We start from the raw sequence: 20,577 nt of genomic DNA on the forward strand, positions 1-20,577 counted from the left end.
CTCTCCGACACACACACGCAGTCTCACACACTGACACACACACAAACACACACACGCAGTCTCACACACTGGCACACACACACACACACACACACACACACACATGCCAACAAACAAACAAACAGACATAAAGACTTAAGTACAGAGTCTGTGGGACACTGAATTTCTACTTATCAAAAAATAGTCAGTGGGATATGTTTGTAGACAGTTTAGGTAACATAAATATAGAAAACAAAGCTTGTATAGGGTATTTATCAACCAAGTTATTGTCAATTGGTTTCAGGCATCATTTCTGAGGAACTGTGCTGTCTAATGTTTGTGTTATTAATATGTCTTAATTTCATTTACAGATTGTATAGTAATCCCCACAAGTGAATTTCATAGACCCACCATAGATAATAGCCATGTCACTCACATAATCTAAGGCATAGTTAGCATATATCACACGTACCACACCACTGGTAGACATTTGCTTTAATTGATACTAATCACATTATTTTCCAACTGGCTGCTATGATAAACAAATAACATGATTATTTGTCGTTTTAATCCCAATTTATATCACGAATATATTATATCAGTCATAGGCCAGATGCTCGGCTATACATTACATGGAAAACAGTCAATGATGACTTAACTCTTGTTGTTGCAGTGTGATTAGACCTTATCTAAATGAGGAAGGATGCATCGATCTTTTTTGGTTGTAAAGCACTTTAGTCAACCCACTGGTTGTTTTTAATGTGCTGTATGAATACATTTCACTTGACAAACAGTATTTTAGACCATTACAGTAAAACACACAACTGGTTTTCACTCTTGGAATGAAAGTTGAGACCTTTTATTTTACTACCCTTAGAGCTACCCCTTTAACATTGAATAGATGACATACAATGTAAAAATACAAGACAAAACATTTGAAGAAAAGGGCTGTCCCTCTCTTCTCTTGCTCTGTGAAACTGCCTTGGGGCAGGTGAGACTGCTCTTAGGCTGAGGCCTGCAAAAAAAAAAACAGAAGCAGGCCTGTTACCTATCTCTTTGTCTCCCTCTCTCTCGCGCGCTTAGTGTTTCTGCAGGCCTGGCCACAGAGCCCTCCCCTGAGGGAGCGTGTGCTGCCCAGTCAGTGAGGGCACATCCTCAATCACTTCCTCTCTTATAATTGACCAGGGCTTTGAGGTTTCCAGGGTCCCACGGTACCGTCTTAAAACCCACATTTCCCCTCTGCCTTTGCAACCAAAAAATAAATAAAGAATGAAATAAAGACGACTATGGCATGATGGGAAATCTCCCTGCTTGCTCTAGAAAGTGCAGGATCAAGTGGAGTTGGAAGCTTCAGAGTTCGTACGTTGGCAAAAAAAGAAAGTGGAAGGATTAAAAGAGAGAATGAAGCTGGGTGGCTGTGAAGGAACAACAGCAAGGCTGACCTTGGTAGTGATGGCACTATCAGCTGAGGTCTGTCTCTTTGACTTTTACTTCTTCTTCCTCTTCCTCCTCTTCCTTTTTGTGCATCTTGATGCCTATGGCCCTTGACATGAAATACAAACACACACACATGCACACACACTTCAGTCTCTGCACAAACTCACAAACGCCCACTGCTTCCCCAGCATGCAGCCTGCAGAGGGGAAATTAAGGAGATGATGGAAGTTCATTAGAGAGATAAATAAAGAGAGGGGAACGTGGCCCTCGACTCCAACGCGCCGCAGCTAATTGGCACAAGGCGCAGGTTTGACGTAGAGAGGTACACACAGGGGGCGGGGGCAGGGGGGGGGGTTGAACGTCAGGAGCTCCGGCAGTTGCCTGCTACCTTCTGTCTCTCTCTATCTCTTTTACTCTCCTGTTATTTTAATTTTCCACTCTCTTCTTCTTCTTACTCTCTCTCTCTCTCTCTCTCTCTCTGCACTCCCTTTGTTGAGATTGTGAAGTCAAGGTCCTCTCACCCGCTCTAATGACTGCTCTTGCATGTACAAGAAAATTAATTAATATTCCTCCAAGCAAACACTTACAGGCTCATTAATCAATACGTGTCAGTTGCGCTCCGCCATAAAAATGTACTATGCGGGGTAATTAATTTCCTGCTTTCGCCAGTCAGTCTGAGTACCCGCAGCTTAAAATACTTGACATTTAGCCTTATGTGTACAGTTCAAAAGCTCCAAGTGCTCAGACAAAGAATGTTGCCAGTAAAGAAGTTTAAAGTGAAACCAGCCATTAAATTACCCACTTAATGAAGATATGAATCTGAGGACTACGTATTGACTGTGGACACGAGAAGCTGCATCTCTCTCTCTCTCTCTCTTGCTGTCTTAGTTTTCTCTGCATGACTCACAACATGGCTGTCTACTCCAAACAGGTAAACAGATGGTGAGGAATCCTGTCAAGCACATGGGGGAACTTCCCGGAAACCAAAAAGGTGTTGTCTTTATTCTCGTTGCTCGAACATATCCGATCAGGCGCCACAAAACTGAATTCCTGCAGCTATGAACATCTTCTGCAAAAACCCTGAACCGAGGCAAATTCTTACCCTTGAAATGCCTGTCAACACAGTTTTCTATGTCAGGAATGTGTCTGTTGTGAATCCCATGGAAACGTTTTCCCCGCCAATTTGAGAGGAAATTGTTGGGCTTTTTAGTCTGTCTGCATGCAGGAGTCGCAAACAAAAGAGACACACTGCCTCCACCTCTTTTAGACGGAATAAAAAATAAACGTTTGGCTCGGTTTGTCATTTTCTCTATGAAACGATATCAGAAATAGAATCAAATCTGCAATGTTTCTATCTATTTTAAGTGGCCATTCGAAACCATTTATACTATTTGTGTGTAAAGCATAGAAAATGTACCTGCCCATGTGTTCATGTTTCTTCTAAAGATTAAATATTTGAGATATAATATGTGAGGTATTTATTAATCTAATATGCAATTTATGCAACTACTTCACCTAAATTATATGTTGAGCCTGTTCTATTTATGGAAAGCCAAAAACCAAAACTCTGGAACATTTAATAAGCCCTTTATAAATATTTAATAAGCCTCATCATTGATGGAGGAGGCAAACCAAAACCACAACCACGCCACAGTATGTGGTAAAGCTTGTGAAATAAAATGTTCGCATCATTATGAAGGACCATGAAAATAATCGACATACCCAGAATGCTGAACAACAGGACCAACCCACCACTCCATGTTTACTAGACAACTGCACTTGGAGACAATACTGAAATATTTTATTTCTGATTTAGGCAACTAAGCAGAAGTAATAGCTTAAGAGGGCTTCAGTTATAAAAAAAAAAATCCTCCACACCTCTCTCTTTCAACCACTCTCCATGCACCACCTCCCTGCATTTCTCGACCCCTCTGTGCCTAATATCTCACGTGGCAGCGTCAGGGAGGTTTCTACATAGCACAGTCCTCCTGGTGTTTCGGCTAAGCACTGTTTGGGCACATGTCAGACGCAATAACTCCACCGCAAAGTTCAACCCCATGTTCCCCACAGCTTCTCGAAAGTGTCTCAGTGACCACTGAGCCCCAGGTGAGCTGGGGTGTGGAGGCAGCCAAGGCTTCACCACGCAGTAACAGTGTGTGCCCCCCCCCCCACACACACAACCCCCAAAACCACACGTTGACCACCACCTCTGGCTCTTAAACTTAACTGTGGATTTGTTAGACGGACGCCCCTGCGCAACCTGACTAACTGTGAAGAAAGCTCCTGTGAAGGGGAAAAAACAGCCACAGTCAAAGTAAACTTGAGCACGGGGGCCTCTGGCTGGCTAGGGCCTAGGCGCTGTTGGCAAATATGGATGAGAAGTGTACAAGATTGTTATGGGATGGTCAGAAAGGCTTGACGCCTTGTCAAGGGTAGTGTTTATGTGAGTATACAGGGGCGAGGAGGGGGTCAGACTCTGGCAATGAGTGTTGTTTTCTTAAGGCTGTTAGCATGGTTTATGTTAGCATGGTGTTTAGCTTTTATTTCCAGGATTCCCTCTCAAGGCTCTCATCTCTCATTACCCCCCTCTGCAGGGTGGGCTGTTTATCAAAGGGAATCACATTTAATGTCTCGCTCACAGGCATAACTAAAGGATTCTTAGTTTACACACACACACACACACACACACACATACACAGGGTGTGGACCTTCTGGCCACACAGTCTAGTAGACTCTCATTTTCTTCTCCCCCCCCCCCCCCCCCTCTCTGTCTTTCTTCCCCCCCAACAGTCACGCATATCCAAGTGGCATCGCATTCCTCCCATTGATTACTAGACAGATTAGTCCTTGAGTTCATGGCGAAGATGCATTTCCTGTTAAAACATTCATAACCGCCCCATCAATTGCAAATGTGAATAACATCTGATGATAATAGTGTCCCACGCCGACCCACGCCCTTCTCTCATGTGCTGTGCTCAACACATCTCCTCTCAAAAAAAGAAAATGAGAAAACAAATGTAATTTACTGCACATCATGAAATATTAAAATGGTATGAGTAAAATAAACAAGTCCAAAGACCAATGTACAAATTTACAAAACACAGACATGGTGCAGCATTTGAAAATAAATGAGGGCTTATCTGACACACTTAGAAAATGATGTACAATGAGGGGGAAAACTGCTTTGGGATATTTTTTATCAAATTATTAATGTGCATTTATGCATTATTTATCGAGCTGTGTGTTAACTATTTATCTGAAGTGAATGCATACAGCATTGGTTTTCATAGCTCAGCACTTAGAGCATTTTTAAGGGCGGCATTTTGGAATAACCAGCCGTCAGCTTTTATATGGAGGCTAGAGTTCTGCTGCTCATGGCAGTGTAAATGTCAATATCTCAAAAGGTGGTTTTACGGTTCATACAAACACTGATAAGAAATCATTACACATTTTGAGGATATTGACAGTTTCCAGGAGGCGTTTAATGCATTAAAAAGCCTATTTTTTGCAGTTCGTTAGTTTGTGCATCTTAAATTGACTCGTCAAGACACTTTTTGCACGAGTCAGCAAGCACATCACAGGAAGACAACATGACTTTTTAATGGTCACAGCCTCCCAAAGTTAACATGCCCACCGCCTCTTCACTTTTTGCCTCAGTTTGGATTCAATTCGCTGGAACTGGAAAAGAAATGTCAGTGAACTTTCACTTTTGAGAGATGCATGCTTCAGTGTCTATAAAATAATTTAGACAAAAGATTTAAGATTAAGGCATATTTAAGCCTCTTAACTGTACGTTCCTAACCGTTCTAATTTTCAGGCCATTTTTGCACCTCTCTTACTCACATACTATTAAAACATGTCTGCAGGGCTCTATTTTTTCCAAAACGACTCAGATTACCATAAAAGGTGAAAAAACGGTGGATTTCAGACTTGGCAACCCCTCACAAGTTGAAAACTGTTGCATTAAAAGCATTTAACCCATTTTGCTTCGACATATTATACACATCAAAAGGGCTGTTTTTTTGTGAAGAGATCGCAGCTCTAGCACTGCAGGGTATACTTTGTACGGTTCTCTCCATGCACCCTAAGCCCCCCCCCACCCCTCTCTTTTTTTCAGAAGAGAGCTAGGTGTTACCACTACAGAGAGGAGAGGAGTCAGAAAATAACATCCTGCAGGTGCCCTGTAGGTGTCTTTTAAATTAATCGTCTGGTTGGTATGTCTTATGTGCAGTTTTGAAACATTAACAAGGCCTTTGAGAGCTAGCGGGAGTCAGAGGAGGCTTGGGAAAAAAGAAAAATGAGAGGCAGAGAGAGTGTGGCGGACACAGGCATGATGGTTCTTTAATGTTTTATTGAACACATACAAATTATTTTGGCCCTGACCATCCATAGTTTGGTGGAGAGTCAATGCGAGGGTGAGCCCAGACATGCCAGGGGCATTCTGAAGGACCATGATGAGAGCCAGCTTGGCCATGCCGACGTGATATCCAGGACTGAGAAGAATGGCTGAGCAGATGACCAGAGAGCTGTATTTTTCCTAACTGTGAAGAGTTTGTGGACTGCAGAGATGAGACAGAATAATAGTGCCCTCCAAAAATCCCTCCTTGAGGAACATAATAACAATTTTCTGAGGGCCTTCCAGCTAAACGTGTGGGCAATTTAGCCCGGCTTTATTTATCACCTCAAACATTGATGCTTTATTCATGTTTGCCGTGGACATCTTTTCAGTAATCGGACAGATTGCAAGGCAAGTAAACCATGCTTAGCTGTGTGAAAAAATGGTGGGAAAATATTGGATATTGCTTTGAATGTTGATCAATCTGGTAAATTGACAGAAAAGTGTCGAAACTACTCAAAATATGTGTGAAACCCAATGCTTAACCTAAGAATAAATGGGCTAAGGCATGTTTAGCTGGCCTCCTGTGGTTATGTATCTTCAATGTGGTCCATGTCCAAGTCCATGTGCTCGATACTGCCCTGCTCGCTAAAGCTGACCTCCGAAATGAAGTAGCAGACAGTGGGGAAGGGGGATGAAGCTCAATAGACACTTCCTCCAGCATTGTTTTCAGGGCCCTCAGTTAAGGTTGACGTCCTTGGTCCATCCTCTTGGAGTTAGTTCTCCTATACACATTGGACATGCTAGGCTAAGCTATCCACATTCCACAATTCTCTGTTAAACCAGGCAATTTAACTAAGATTTCAGTGCAGAATTGATCTTGCATGCCAGCCATGTGCAAGGTCTTTTGCCCAAAAGTGCACATGGGGGATCCGATCAGTGCTGACACAGTGGGTGGGCGATAAACTGGAAAATCAGCAATTTTTTTACTCCCACCTCGTTAAGGCCTCACTAGCTAATTACTTGGGCAGTTTAGCGTAGCTGACCACTGGAGATCCATGTCCACTTGGTCACGTTAAATATTTCCTTTGAAAATAAATAAGTGCACTTTAAGCTCTCTGTGGTGCATTAACCTCAGTAAGCATTTTTTTCCTCCTCTTACATTCGCTTACCGCTTGTGACGGATAAGCATGGATGAATAATTTGTGCGGCTAATTTTGAGCGGGCAAAAAATTAATGGAGATGTTCTCTCAATCTGCATGCTGGTCTGAGCTTGACTGGGGGAAGTTGGGAGGTCAAGGCCTGATGGGATAAGAAAGAAATATGCAGTAGAGTACCAGAGGTTTACGCTATCAACACTCTCTACACTTCACATGACCCTTATAAATCTGCTACTGTAGCAATAAGTGCATGGCACTTGAAACACAGAGGTCAATCTTGCATGGTAAAGCAAAGGAAACACTAGCCTTAGAATTAACATGAAAAGAAGTATTAGTCAACCTACTTTATAAGAAAAACAAGTGTAAGCAAGTGTAGCAGCTCTTTTACACTTTCTCACCAAACCAAGGACTACTGGTCCTGCTTATTGTGTTAAGTGTAATGAGACCCAGCGTTTGTTTTAACCTCTGGCTCAGTGCATGTACCTGTGTGTTGGAAGTGATTATATAGGACGGCTACTTGGTTAATGAAGCAAGCAGTGAAGGGACACTGACAGGACACACGTGTTAAGACTAAAACGGCGTCCTGAGAGTATTGTTAGCAGCTACGCTTGATTAACAAGCATGCTAAATCAATTATCTTAACTCACAGTGGCAGATTAATTAGCCCTACTTATGTTAACTGCTCCTTGTACCTGCATTACACCACATTAAAACCGCCTCGGCTTCCTGTTCAACAGCGTCAGGAATCAAAATAGACCAAATAAAAAAAAGAAAAGAAAGAAAATCTCGACCAGCCACACAGCACATTTTAAAATCTCTCCTCTCACGCTGTGCAAATAAACATTTCTGTTATAATTCTGTCAGGGTGATGGGCTTGAGACGTTGCTCGAGTCCCTGAGGACAAACTGCTGCTGCTAAACGAATTAATGGAAGTGCGAGTTCACCATTGACTAGTCCCAGAGCACCAATTAATGGCGCTCAGTGACAGTTTGAGCGGCGTGATAGAGCAGTCATCTCATGTTGCATTCCACATGCAAATGTGGAGGAGTCCTTTGCTATATGTAAGGGTGAATTGAGGCTGTCCAGGTTCACTCAAAGACTTGTGAAACACAACGAAGGTCCCTATATAATTGTTTGGCCCCTTCAGGAAATGGTTGATGACTCTTACTCTTTAAGTTGGTTCCTTGGTTATGTCTGTCGCAAGGGATTAGTAGAGCATGGTCCTCAGCATCACCAATTGACTGTAGGGCACGTTAGAATCAGCCTGAGGACTGTTCTAGAAAGCTCTGAAGCATGAACAGTTGCACATGCATAAACAGGGACACACTCTCACAGATTAATGAAGAATGCTGTAAACAGCATTTTATCTTTGTTAGCTTTGTTATCACTAGACGGTCCTGAGGTTTGGATTCAATTTTCGAAGTACCTTGGTAATAATGAAATGATGAACTATAGATAGATATGTCTTTTTTCTACAGCTGTAAGAGGCCATATATGCAGATGGGTTTTCTTGGGAGATACAGAAAGTAGGTAGTAGAAGCCTTTGAAATGGATATGGCCCTTATCCGGAAGTTAGCAGCCGTGCAGGAAACAGTACAGAAACAAGTGATATCATGCAGGCATAATTATCATGGTTATTTAAAATATACACACAGACCAGGAAAAGAAGAGACTTAGATAATTGCTAAAAGGAGAAAAGTACTCTGAAAACAATTCAATCTACACAAAAGTCAGCCTATCAGAGGACAAAGGCCTCTTACAAGTCTGGCTAAATCTGTCACACCACTTGGGAAGAAGAAGACAGTTCCAGTGTTGTGTTTGCATCCTCCCACCAACTTAGGCACAGAGTGATCTATAGTTCCTAAAACTATCTGTAAATGTATATGAGTGTAACATAACTATGTTTAGTCTTAAAATGGGTCCTTAGTAGTCTGATCATGGTTTCATTATTATCATTATTCACTCATTAATTGAGGTTTAGGTTTACTTCTTTATTTGATGCATTCAGGCTATATCACATGTATGTAGTCATTTAACTATATCTTTTGTAATTGGCATCCAACCAGTTTATTTAATTGTTATTACTTCAAGTTGTACTCATCCATTAGTTTGTTTTACTTTACATTCAGTTTGACTGTTACCTTGAAGCTTACTATTTATTCCATTCCTAAACTGTGTTGCTCCTCATGTGCCACGCCATTGTGCCACTAGCTTATATTCTGTTTATATTATGAATGTAATATTGGAGATCATTAGTGGAGAATGAGTTTCTGCAATATTTACTATTGTAATGCATTCTTCTGTTTCATAAAGTTCAGACACGCTTAAGCCATCCAGCCTGGTGTTTTTCCATCGGTTTTGGTGACATTTTTGGCTGTCTTGCACTTTTGCATCTTTTCCATGTCAAGTTTCTAAAGTTGACCCTTCCCCTCTCTCCACCTTTCTATTCCACACACACACACACACACACACACACACACACACACACACACACACACACACACACACACACACACACACACACACACACACACACACACACACATACACACACACACATGTAAATCTTGAATGGCATGCATCTATCACAGTGGATGAGCATCAGCTCTGTCTAAGTGGATGGGCCACCATTACCAGCCTAATCCTTTAGATGATGTTCACTGGGCTCACGCACCTTGGCCATTTTTGTATGTGCATGCAAAAACAAGGGAAGACAGAAAGAGAGCAAGGGATAGAGAGAGAGAGAGAGAGAGAGAGACAGAGAGACAGAGAGAGTATAGGGCTTGAGATCAAGTTACAGTGATTTATTCCTCTGAAATGGGTGGAGGTGTTTTAGAGCAGCGGAGTGCGTGGTTCTCTGGCGAAGGGGCGACTTAATACATTAATGAGCTCCATGATACATCCGCACACCACCTCTCTCCCGCCACTTTGTGCACAGAAGCCTCTGATGGTAGGTACGGGATGGGCCAAATAAAGTGACAGCCATTAAAATTTTAGAGCCAGTTCAGCCTGGAAAGGAAGCAGGAAGGGGTGGGGGGGGGGGGTATGGCATGCAAAGCAGTAATCAGACAGGCCATTTTAATAAAGGCCAAGGAGAGAAAGAGAGAGGGGAGAAAGAAAGAAAGAAAAAAATGCAAAGCCACTCCATGAAATTTTAATTTGGCTTTTAAAGGGGAATGAGGAGGCACTATTAGCCAAAAAAAAACATATAAGGGAGCATTTGTCTGTGAATTCGGCAGTTATTTATTAAGCAGAGTCAATACAGTGTGTGCTTGCACTCGACTGGTTTTTGTAAACACAGTGGGGGAGAGGCGCTGATCGACTTTGTTCTTTCTCTTTATATATTTTTTCTTTTTTTCCTGCTAATGTTTGTGTGAATGTGTGCTAACAGCATAGTGGGTATGTACCCTATCCACTGGCCTGACAAAAAACCCCACTATAGCTGCCAAATCGTGGCAACTTTCTTGGTCTCAGTAATTTAAGTAGGATTTAAGTGCTTGAAAAACAGTAACTTGTCCCACAAAGTTTGTTTTTTTGTTCAACAAACAAAACAGAGATTTAAATCGAGCCCATCTTCACAGGCACAGATTTAAACCAACCACATTCCCCCTTTTTTTTCATCCTGGGCTCATCCGCCTCTCTGTCTGTCTCTTGCGCTCTTTATCTGCACCCTACACCTTCATAATTAACACAAAGCTGTCTCCTTGAAAGCTTCTCATGCATCCGAATTAAATAAGAAAATATGAATAAAATATTTCCACGCTTCTGAAGTTCCTCTTTACATTTTCCCCACTCGCTAACGAACACGCTGAGCAGGAGAAAAGGTAGAACAGGATTGGAACTGTGAGAGTCAGAGAGAGAGAACAAGAAATGGGGTACACTCCTTTTGGTGAAGCTGGGTTGGCATTATATACTAAAAAGAGCCTATACTGTTTGTGTTTATAGTGCAAATCTCTCCCTGTACTCCCAACCTGGCCTGTCTCTCTCTGTATCTGTCTCTGTGTGTCTCTCTGTGTGTCTCGGACACCTAATGGTGATGGGTGACACACCCACCAGGCTAGAGATGAAAGGGGCATGAGGATGAAGATGAGGCTGTCTGGGTCTTGGGGATGGTGAGGGGAGATGGGCAGACCCCTAAAGAAGTCGTGTTGGGTGTGTGTGTGTGTGTGTGTGTGGGGGGGAGGGGGGGGGGGTGCATATGTGGCAATGCCTGTCATCAGTAGACACTCTGGTTAGACAGAGGAGGAAAGCGGTTCCATTTGTCAGATGAAAGGAGCTTCTTTTATCCCCTTCTACCTAAACCCGTGCTGCTGACGTGGTCTGTGCTTTTAGTGTGTTTTCAGAGTGGTGCGATTGAGTGAGTCTTTTGGTGTCTGTGTGTGAGGGTGTGGTAATGGAGATTCACAAAGCTATACGCCTTGTTTCATTGGCACAGTGCCAACTTATTATATCTTGCTGAACTCAATACCTTCAAAGAATCATTACTGCTATTACTCTTATTGTCTCTTTCACACAATTACTTCTCAAAAACACAATAGGACCATTGCACAATGTATGTTTTATTGATTTTGTGGTCTTAGAGATGGCTATACTGAATGGATAATACTGCTGAAAGAGGGTTTTTAAATGTACACATCCTCCTTGTGGAAGCTACGCCTCGTTAGCGTTCCTTAGCTGCGGGCGCTAGCTTGTAGAGTCGCTCTGTGGTCAAGGCATGGGCCTTTGTGCGGGAAATAGGTCATCAGAGCTGATGCACACTTGGGATCAGTTATGGGTCAAGTCAGATTTAGGTCGTTGGGGTAAAGGTCTCTGTGAAAGGCTTTTGTGATTGCCAAGCTGTGTTTGAGCTAAGAATGGATCACACTTAAAGTGTTTGTGCGGTCACTTCCCTATTCTTCACCTCACAGTGTTAAAGTGGCTTTATCCTCAGATGCAGCCATGGGCAATTATCCCCTGTTAACAGTGCCTGATAGGACATTTAATTACACAGAAACATTGGTCTGGATACAGTAATTATGTTTTTTTATTAATATGATTTTTCAAAATATGATACAAAGTTTATATATGGAAATAAATGGAGCTCTGAACACTCCTTTGCATATAAACTTCAGAGGTAGCTACAGCTGATTGTGATATTGGGATTATCTTTATGTACTATGGTCAAGGGGTTGTTCATGAGTGATAACTGATACATATATGATTTTAATTTTTAAGTCCTAGTTTATTTGAAAAAAATATGTGAATTATGTAAACTCAAATGACTATGCAATCACTAGTAATTAAGTCATCATCCATACATAAATTAAATTAATCTATTGTACTTGACATGCTGCTGCGGTAATACTAAATCACGGTGTTGTTGTGGAGCTCTATGGATCGTAACTCCATTATTATGAGGAGTAAGTGGTGCTGAAGGGCTTGGAATGGGGTTGTATCAGCTTGTTTTGTAGATGGACTGACTTGGGTGGTTGTGAATTGACTGCCAAGCAGGATTTTAAGTCTGTGTGTGTGTGTGTGTGTGTGTGTGTGTGTGTGTGTGTGTGTGTGTGTGTGTGTGTGTGTGTGTGTGTGTCTGTGTGTGTGCACGTGCACTCTGTGGCAGGGATGCCTGATGCTTTGTATACTTGACTTTATTGATTTCTCCTTATGCTGGTGAAAGGAGCAGTAATTATGAGTGTGGACCAGCTCATTGATTTGACTCGCCATCAGAGACTTCACACTGACAAATCATTCCTCCTTGTCCCCAGGGCCCTTGCGGTTAACCAGAGTTTGTGTTTTTAAACTTGCTTAACTGAACTCCAATCTATATTTAATATACTGAGCAGAAAAAAACAGTCTTAAGCTGTCGGTTTGGCCCCTGGAAAAATAGAGGAAAAAAACACTGCAGTCAAGTAGAGGGGGTGGAAAAAGGAAAGAAAATCAATATGTCTAGATGCAGCGCTGAAAATCATCAGCCTAATTACTGTAAATAAAGTCAATGTATAGGATGCATTACTGGGAAAGAAAAAAAAGTCATCATGACAGCATATCTAAAGATTGAACATACAAAGCCAACAGTCTCTTCATTACAAAGAGAGAGAGTGGGAGAGAGACAGGGAAGAAAGTTGCCACTGTTTCGATGGAAACAAACATTGCTTTGGGCCTCTTTGTAAACAGTGCGCAGCTGCTATTTCGAGTGATGGGAGCTCCACCTTGTCACAACAATTCCTTAAAAGAGGAACAGTTTAATGTCAACAATATTTTCTCCATCTGCCTGCGTATAAAAACCCTGCCGACCCACAGAAGGGGGGGAAAACTACATATTCCCTCCTGCACAGCCTGTGAAGACAGAGACAAGGATTTCACAAACTCCGCTAAAGGTAACAGGAACAACAAGGTAAAGACAAGTGTTTCCCAGCTACCCTGCCACTACTGTCCCATTTGGCAATACACCAGAACCTGTCAGAAGGGATGTGTCTTTCTCTCCCAAAAAGTGTCTTTTTATTCAAATGTGTTTGTCGGTGGTGTGTGTGTGTGTGTGTGTGTGTGTGTGTGTGTGTGTGTGTGTGTGTGTGTGTGTGTATGGGGGGGGTATCAGTCATTCAATAACTCACTACATTGAAAGAAAACATACTAAATATAGATCTTTATTTCTTTATGCCATCTAAAATTGACCTTGTAATGAAGGCTGTAAGAAAGTGTCATTGACAGGTACACTTAACTTAAGAAACTGCAGAAACTGTGTATTAGCACATCAACTTTCCTGTCCCCATTGCCTTAGTCATGAGACACTTGACAGGTTAACTCCCAATTAGTTTGCTACAAGCATATAGTGTCAACCATTAATTGGATTAGATTAAAAAAGTGATCGGGACCAATTAGTGTTTGCCATAGCCTCACCTTTAAAGAAAAAAGGAGAGAGAGAGAGTAATTGACCCTAATAGAGCTCCTTGCCAAGGTGTATATTAGGACTTCTATTCTGGTTACAGAATCAGATGGTGGATTGTAAAGGCCTGGAGCTAACCAGGCAGAAGACCAGTTTATAAATAGGACTGACCGCCAACAAGACGAACACGCACAGCTGGGAACCAAAGCAACCAATGATCTTTTCTCTCCCAGTCAGCGAGCAGAATGGCAAATGTAACACTTGAGATGAAGATGCAATTATTGTAAAGTTCCTGTCACAGACATGACCTATGGTGGGTCCTGGCTAATGGTTGTACACTATGTCCGTGCACAACAGGTAATTTAACTAGGATGAAATATACATTAAATGGTGTTAACACCATGGTGGGAGAGAATGATTAATGTCAACTCTATATTCATGGTATTTCATCACTTGGTTTCATTTTGAGTCATTCTAGTATGATTCATTGTCTTCTATATGGTCTTATAGGCCTATAGAATTTCCTCCACATACGCTGCTTATATTGTCAATGGGAGTGAGTTCTGCTACAGCAACCCTACCAACTGAAAATCTTTGGGTTAAGTGTCTTTGTTTTTGAAAGGCCTGTAATTATACACCTTTTACACTATCTCTTATGCAAAAAAAATTATAATCAGCACTTCATGAGAGCGCGCGTTTCTTCTCCACTCTTCCCACTACACATGAATGATGGGTCCTTTAAAGCTTCCTGGCATCTCTGAAGCACCTCAAATAAACAATCACATTAATTAATTACTCCTCTATTCGCTCACCCATCTCCCACTCACCTCCGCTCATTGACGGGGGGGATGCGCTCCGATAGGAAAGATAGAAGGGAGAGACGGGCTATACAGAAAAAATGTGGGATGTTTAATTGGGGTTTGTGTGCGTCTTTGTATGCGTCTCTGTATCTACCAGCAAAAATGACTGACGAAATTAAAGGAGAATGCTTTGATCTGCAATAAGATTTGAATAGTGGGGGATTTAAATATTTAAAGCTCTTCTGCAGTGTCACTCTTTGATCTGGCAGCTGATTAACGCTGGGTTTGTTATTGAAAGTACACTAAACGAGTGGGGGAAGAGCCGGCCCACCGTTATTGTGAGTTGTCTCGCTGAGTGCGGGGTAAATTACACATTTCTAAAGTAAAAGGGTAAACAGTTCATTTGAATTATCCTTTATCTCCTTCCATCCATCCCTCCCTCCTTCTCCTCCTCTTCCTCATCTTCGTTCTTCTGCTTTTTAGATGAGTGAGACAAGGCGATGGAAACAAAGACTTCAAATGGTAAATCTATGGTGATGGGATCTTATCTCCTCTCCTCCGCAAGCGAAACAACATCTCACAGAGGAAATCACTTTTGCATTGTTTACCATGCATCGGGTGTTCTTCAGAGGGGGAACAATGTTACTTCGCCTCTGATATGTTTAGAGGAACACCATCATCAAGTCAGAGACTCACAAACAAAACCATCTCTATTAGCCATCCTTGCTGTGGAGAACCCCATTTGCAATGAGATAATGGAGGCCCAAAATCCTTTAGACCATACATCAGATTTCCACTCAGCAACATTAGAGATTTAGAGTCAGCTCTCAGTATCAACACAGCTACATTCTCCAATGTCTATTTTTTTCTAACATGACACAAAGTAGTATCAAGGTTAGCAAGAGTAGAATCAAGATTTTCCAAGATGTTTTGGTAGTTAAAGAAGTGTTAAATGACACTGCACACTCAATTTGACTCTCATATTCATTCCTTGGACATTTCACTTTTTCAAAAGACTACGTACCTGTTGAAGGATTAAATTGAGTCGAGATTGCAATGCACTTTTGAAAACGACATAATTCACTGTAGTAGGTTATTTCAATTTGATCATGCCTCAAAAATCATCAGGTTGAATGTCAGGTCCACTCCTATGCACATCAAATTTGCACATGGTCTGCCCTCAGTACCATGCTGACTTGACCACTCACTGCCCTGGCTATAACGTAAAGATGTCTGCCCCCCGCCCCCCTCCCCTAACCATTACAAGGATGTTAACCATGGAGGCCTAGAGGGAGAAGGAAAACCTGCACGACCCCCCCGCAGGTATCTGAATTCATTAGGGTAATTTCCTCAGTGCCTTTGTATTTAAGACCAAGCTAAACTGGGGCGGACATGATTCAAAATAACCACAGAGATAAATTAATATGTAATCCCAAAGGCTGACTTAAATGGAGATTGTACAGCCACCTACAGATTGCAAATAGCAGAAAAGGTATGACGTATAATATTATTAAGGCCTTCCTTGTTGGGATAAATCATTCTTCCCTTTCTCCTCCTCTCTCTAAATTGGACAATGGAAATATAAAGGCTCTTTTGGCCCTCATGCTGCTGGACTATAAAATGTCATCATTATCTTGGAGGGTCACAGCATTCACAATGTCTCCCTGGGAGCACAGACATGTCCTTGCTCTGTCTGCTTAGTTGTTGTCACGGTTCAGAGGTTCAGCATTCCATGATAGGCTTTGGTATACAAAGCTTTATCTCACTTCGAGATAATCGCGTGGAATATGCTGCTGAATAGAACATCAAGCATATAAAGAGGCATTTTCCCCTTGCTCTTCTAGTCCAATAATTACATTAAGTATGATATTTGCTCTAAATGAATGTTTAAACAGTGGCACACATTTGAATTCATAAGCATGCAAAGAATAAAATAAATGTGTCCAGTTGATTCACAAACGCTCCAGTGGGTATGCCTGAGATTAATGTAACCATCCTGTAAACTGATGATTAAATTAGGGGGAACGTTTCTGCTTACAATACAATGCTTTCATCATCTTATAAATATTCAGAGTGTGGATTGCTCGGAAAACAAATATGAGACACAGTGCTGCAGTTGTTTTCGTGTGACATGAATGTTTCATTATGCGCTAAATGTAGAAAAGTCGCTCCAAATTCCTTCCCTCGCCGCAAGCGCCTCCAAATCCAAGATGACTCTCTCATCAGTGCCCTCTCCATGGAGGGAGCATTTATGTGTGTTTGTGTGTCTGCCGCTGAACACATAGAAACTGTTTTCGGGTTACGGGAAAAATGACAGAAATTTATAAATAAATCATTTCTTATAACAAAAGAAGACTCGTTTTGGCATAGACTATAGATGTAAACAAAGTCTGTGACAATGTTCATGAGGTTAGACAATATTACCCAAGACATTCTATGTTTTCTGTTGTTTAATATGAAAATGAAGTGCTCACCCAGAGTCCTCGGTAATGAGTAAACACTTTGTAATAACTGTTATACGAGATAGAAATAAGTACCCATTGTGGAGCATCTTGTTCCTGTGAAAATGTATATGATTGCACACCATAAGGCTGATTTTGAGATTTCAACCAAATCTTAATTTACTAAATTCACCAATGTGATATATGTATGAAGTCACCAATAGAATTGTTATGGGCTTTATCATCTTCTCACGGTTAGAATAGGCAAGTCATGTGGTTAGGGAAAACTGTCTGACTTCTAGAACTATGTTTGTGATATGTGGTATGCTGTGCTGTTGTTGCTATTATTCATAATATTATTGTGCTGTAGTTTGCTTAACTTTTGATTGTTCTCTAAGACCAGAACAAGGCCACAGCAACATATTCAATCAGACATGGTATGGTTAAGCAAATCACATGGTATTGTTAGTTTAAGTAAGCAAATTCACATGGTTTGGTAAGTGTAACTAAGCACATTTGTAGTATTCCAATATTTCAAAAATTGTCAAACCATTTCAAATATAATGCATAACTACTATAAATAATACAAACTATAAATAGTTCTATTATGTCCCCTACTTGCAAATATTACATTACTTTTGTTGCCCTGGTATATGGCTGGTGTAGACAACTAAACTCTTCACCCTGTGCTAAAGACATTTAGTCAAATGCTCTTGCCCTGACAAAAAGGCTGTGTTGAAAAAACAGTACAATGTAAGAAGCATATTTACAAATAAAGTCTTATGAGGCAGTTACTGTGCCTGAGCTGCCTTACAGCTGAACTCTTGACCCTGTGTCGTGAAAATCTTTGGCTTTTGGCTTTACCTACAGGTGGGGACAAAATGCTACCCAGTGTACAGAAATGCAATGTTTTCAGGCAGTGACAAGACATTTTTGTACTAGTTGTAGTTTAATGTTACGATTATGAATATGAAGTTGAGGTTTATGTAGGCTTGAGTTATTAACTTGAGGTAATATAAAGACTCTGCTCAGTACAGGAGAGAGATAGCAGATGGATTGAGATGAATCTGGGTAAAAATTGTACTTTGTCTGTAACCCAGCCTCTAACCAAGAATATCAGGCTCCTTACAACTACCAGTAACTATCATAAAATACATGCCTAGTCTCTGTCAAGGTTGTCATTTAACAAAAAGAAAACTCTGTTAAATTACCTCTACCAGTGTCAGAAGCTTTTAAAATTCCATGTGGTAAAAGCAAAGCAAAGTCTAACTGCTTGTTATCCTTATACATCAATGTTAAATTCTATTACTCACACCATGTAGGACCATGTGGGTTTTGACAGGAGAGACTAGCTACCCTTATTTGCATATTTTAAAACCCCTAGACCAGTTACTTCCTCCTCACTCTGGGCCTCGCGTTTCATAACACTAACTTTTGCTGGTCTTCAATCTCTTCATCTTTCTTGTATTACGGTCCAGAAATGAATGTGACAGCCTGTTCAGAGGCTGGAAGGAAATGTGTGAAGTCTTGCCTTTTCCTGCTGCAGGTGGGAGCAATCTGGGAGTTGAAGAGGGAGGAGGGAGGGCGAACGGGTGAGGGTGGGGGGTGTTTGCTCTCCATGGTAACAGCAGGTCAGAGATGATGCTGTCTTCAGAAGCTGTTGTCTATGTCTGACAGGTGATGTACCGAGCCATGAATTGCCTGTCTTAACATTTCTTGCCGCAACACTAACCAGTGTTCAAAATTGTTGTGGCAACAGTGCAAAAGGAGAAAGAGAAAGATAGAGGGAGAGAGAGAGGGAGAGATAGAGAGAGAGAGAGAGAGAGAGAGAGAGAGAGAGAAACCACCTTCCCCATAAAAGCCATGATCAATGAAGTGGTTCCTCTCAAGCTGAAGGCCACACGAGGCCCTTATTGATGTTTTTAGGGGCCGGGACCCCAGGATCGATGGTTGGAGTGCATGAGTCCGACTGGCTCGGCAAACCCCTAAACGCCAGCTTGGCGGGCCTGTCAGGGCCAGATCCATTGATTGAAGGAATGACAAATATTGGACAGGGGTGTCAATCTGTGTTTATTTATGCTCCTATGAGTGATAGAGGGAGGGAGAGAGTGATAGAGGGAGGGAGAGCGTGATAGAGGGAGGGAGAGAGTGAGGGAGATGCATCTCCGTATGGCTGTGCAGACTGAGATGGAGGGGAAAAAAGAGAAGGAGAGAGGGAAAGACTAGAGAGCACACTGAGGGAAGAGAGTTTTTTCCCCCTCCAGTTGTTCCAATGCCCGGTGCTTTGGCACAGTGGCCTGATGCAAATAGCAGCATTGAGAGGGCTTCAACGGCATAAAATTTTAATCGCATTTTGCCACTGGGAATGCAGACTCAGTTGCACATTGGTGGTAATCAAACAAAAGGCAGATGGCTGTGGCTACACCGCCGTGGACATCTGTGGCCATGTCACAAACATGACTGTCGCAATTACTGTGCACTTTAGGCAATGCTACACTGGGAGTGTCACAAGTTCATCACTAGGATTGGACCGCGATATTTTACCCAAGGTTCAGAATCTTGGTGAGCCCAAAAAGGAAATTACAGGAATTGAAATGATTTTCACAGGCCTTTTCACAGTTTTGCTCTCTAGCCTCCAAATTGTACTCTCCAGGGATAAGTCAAAAGGGCAAATTACAGCTTCAAGTGCAATGCTAACATGAGAAAAGGGACGCTAGCTTGCTAAGAGAGACCCAGGAGCATTGACGAGCAGGTGTAAATGTGTGTGGTTCTCGTCATGGCCCCCTCTACTCCCTAAGCCCACTGCTGCCAACCATCCCCATCCACCACCACCCCGCCCCCTCTTCCACTCTACCCATGCCTGTCTTGTCAATACGCTGCAAGGGGAAGGCAGGTCCCGCTGACAAGTCCCATCTAGTCATTGTGCCTCTTAACGTATCTCTCCTCTCCACTAATCAAAATGACTTTCTGCTAAATAAACCATGAAAAAAGCTTTTCCATTAACCGTGTGCTGAAGCGGAAGGCATACCAGCCTGTGAAGCTAGAAGATTAATCAACAGATTTTTCCCCCATTTCTTTTTTTAATACGTTGTCTATTTAATTCTCCTGTCTTTTAGTTTTAACATGAAAACATCCTTTAGAGCTTGCATATCTGTTTTGTTTGTCCAATGCTCATGAGAATAAATAAAAGTCACTCTCAGTGTATTTTCTTTTTATCCGACTGGAGTGGGAGTGAGATATCAGGGCTGGTGGAGGGCAAGCTGAAGATACCCTGCCAGAAGGCATCAGACCAATGTTCCTGGCCTGTTATGTCAGCGACCGCTGCGTGATGCTAAGTGGCTAGCCGAGATGGCACCACAGAATGTGTGGGGGAAAAAATGGTGTCTGTGCCTGGCGTGTGTGTGACCGTCTTTAACAAGGGGTGGCAGCAGGCTCTTTTAGGCTATCACCACCCCCACAATTCACCACTCAGTGATGCAGTGTAGCATTAAATAAGCTGGAGCCTCGGTGAGAGACTGGAGCTGACAATATGAGCCTACCTGGAGGGTGGGCTGTAGTT

Source organism: Sprattus sprattus, assembly GCF_963457725.1.
Source record: "Sprattus sprattus genome assembly, chromosome: 2".
Taxonomy (NCBI): domain Eukaryota; kingdom Metazoa; phylum Chordata; class Actinopteri; order Clupeiformes; family Clupeidae; genus Sprattus; species Sprattus sprattus.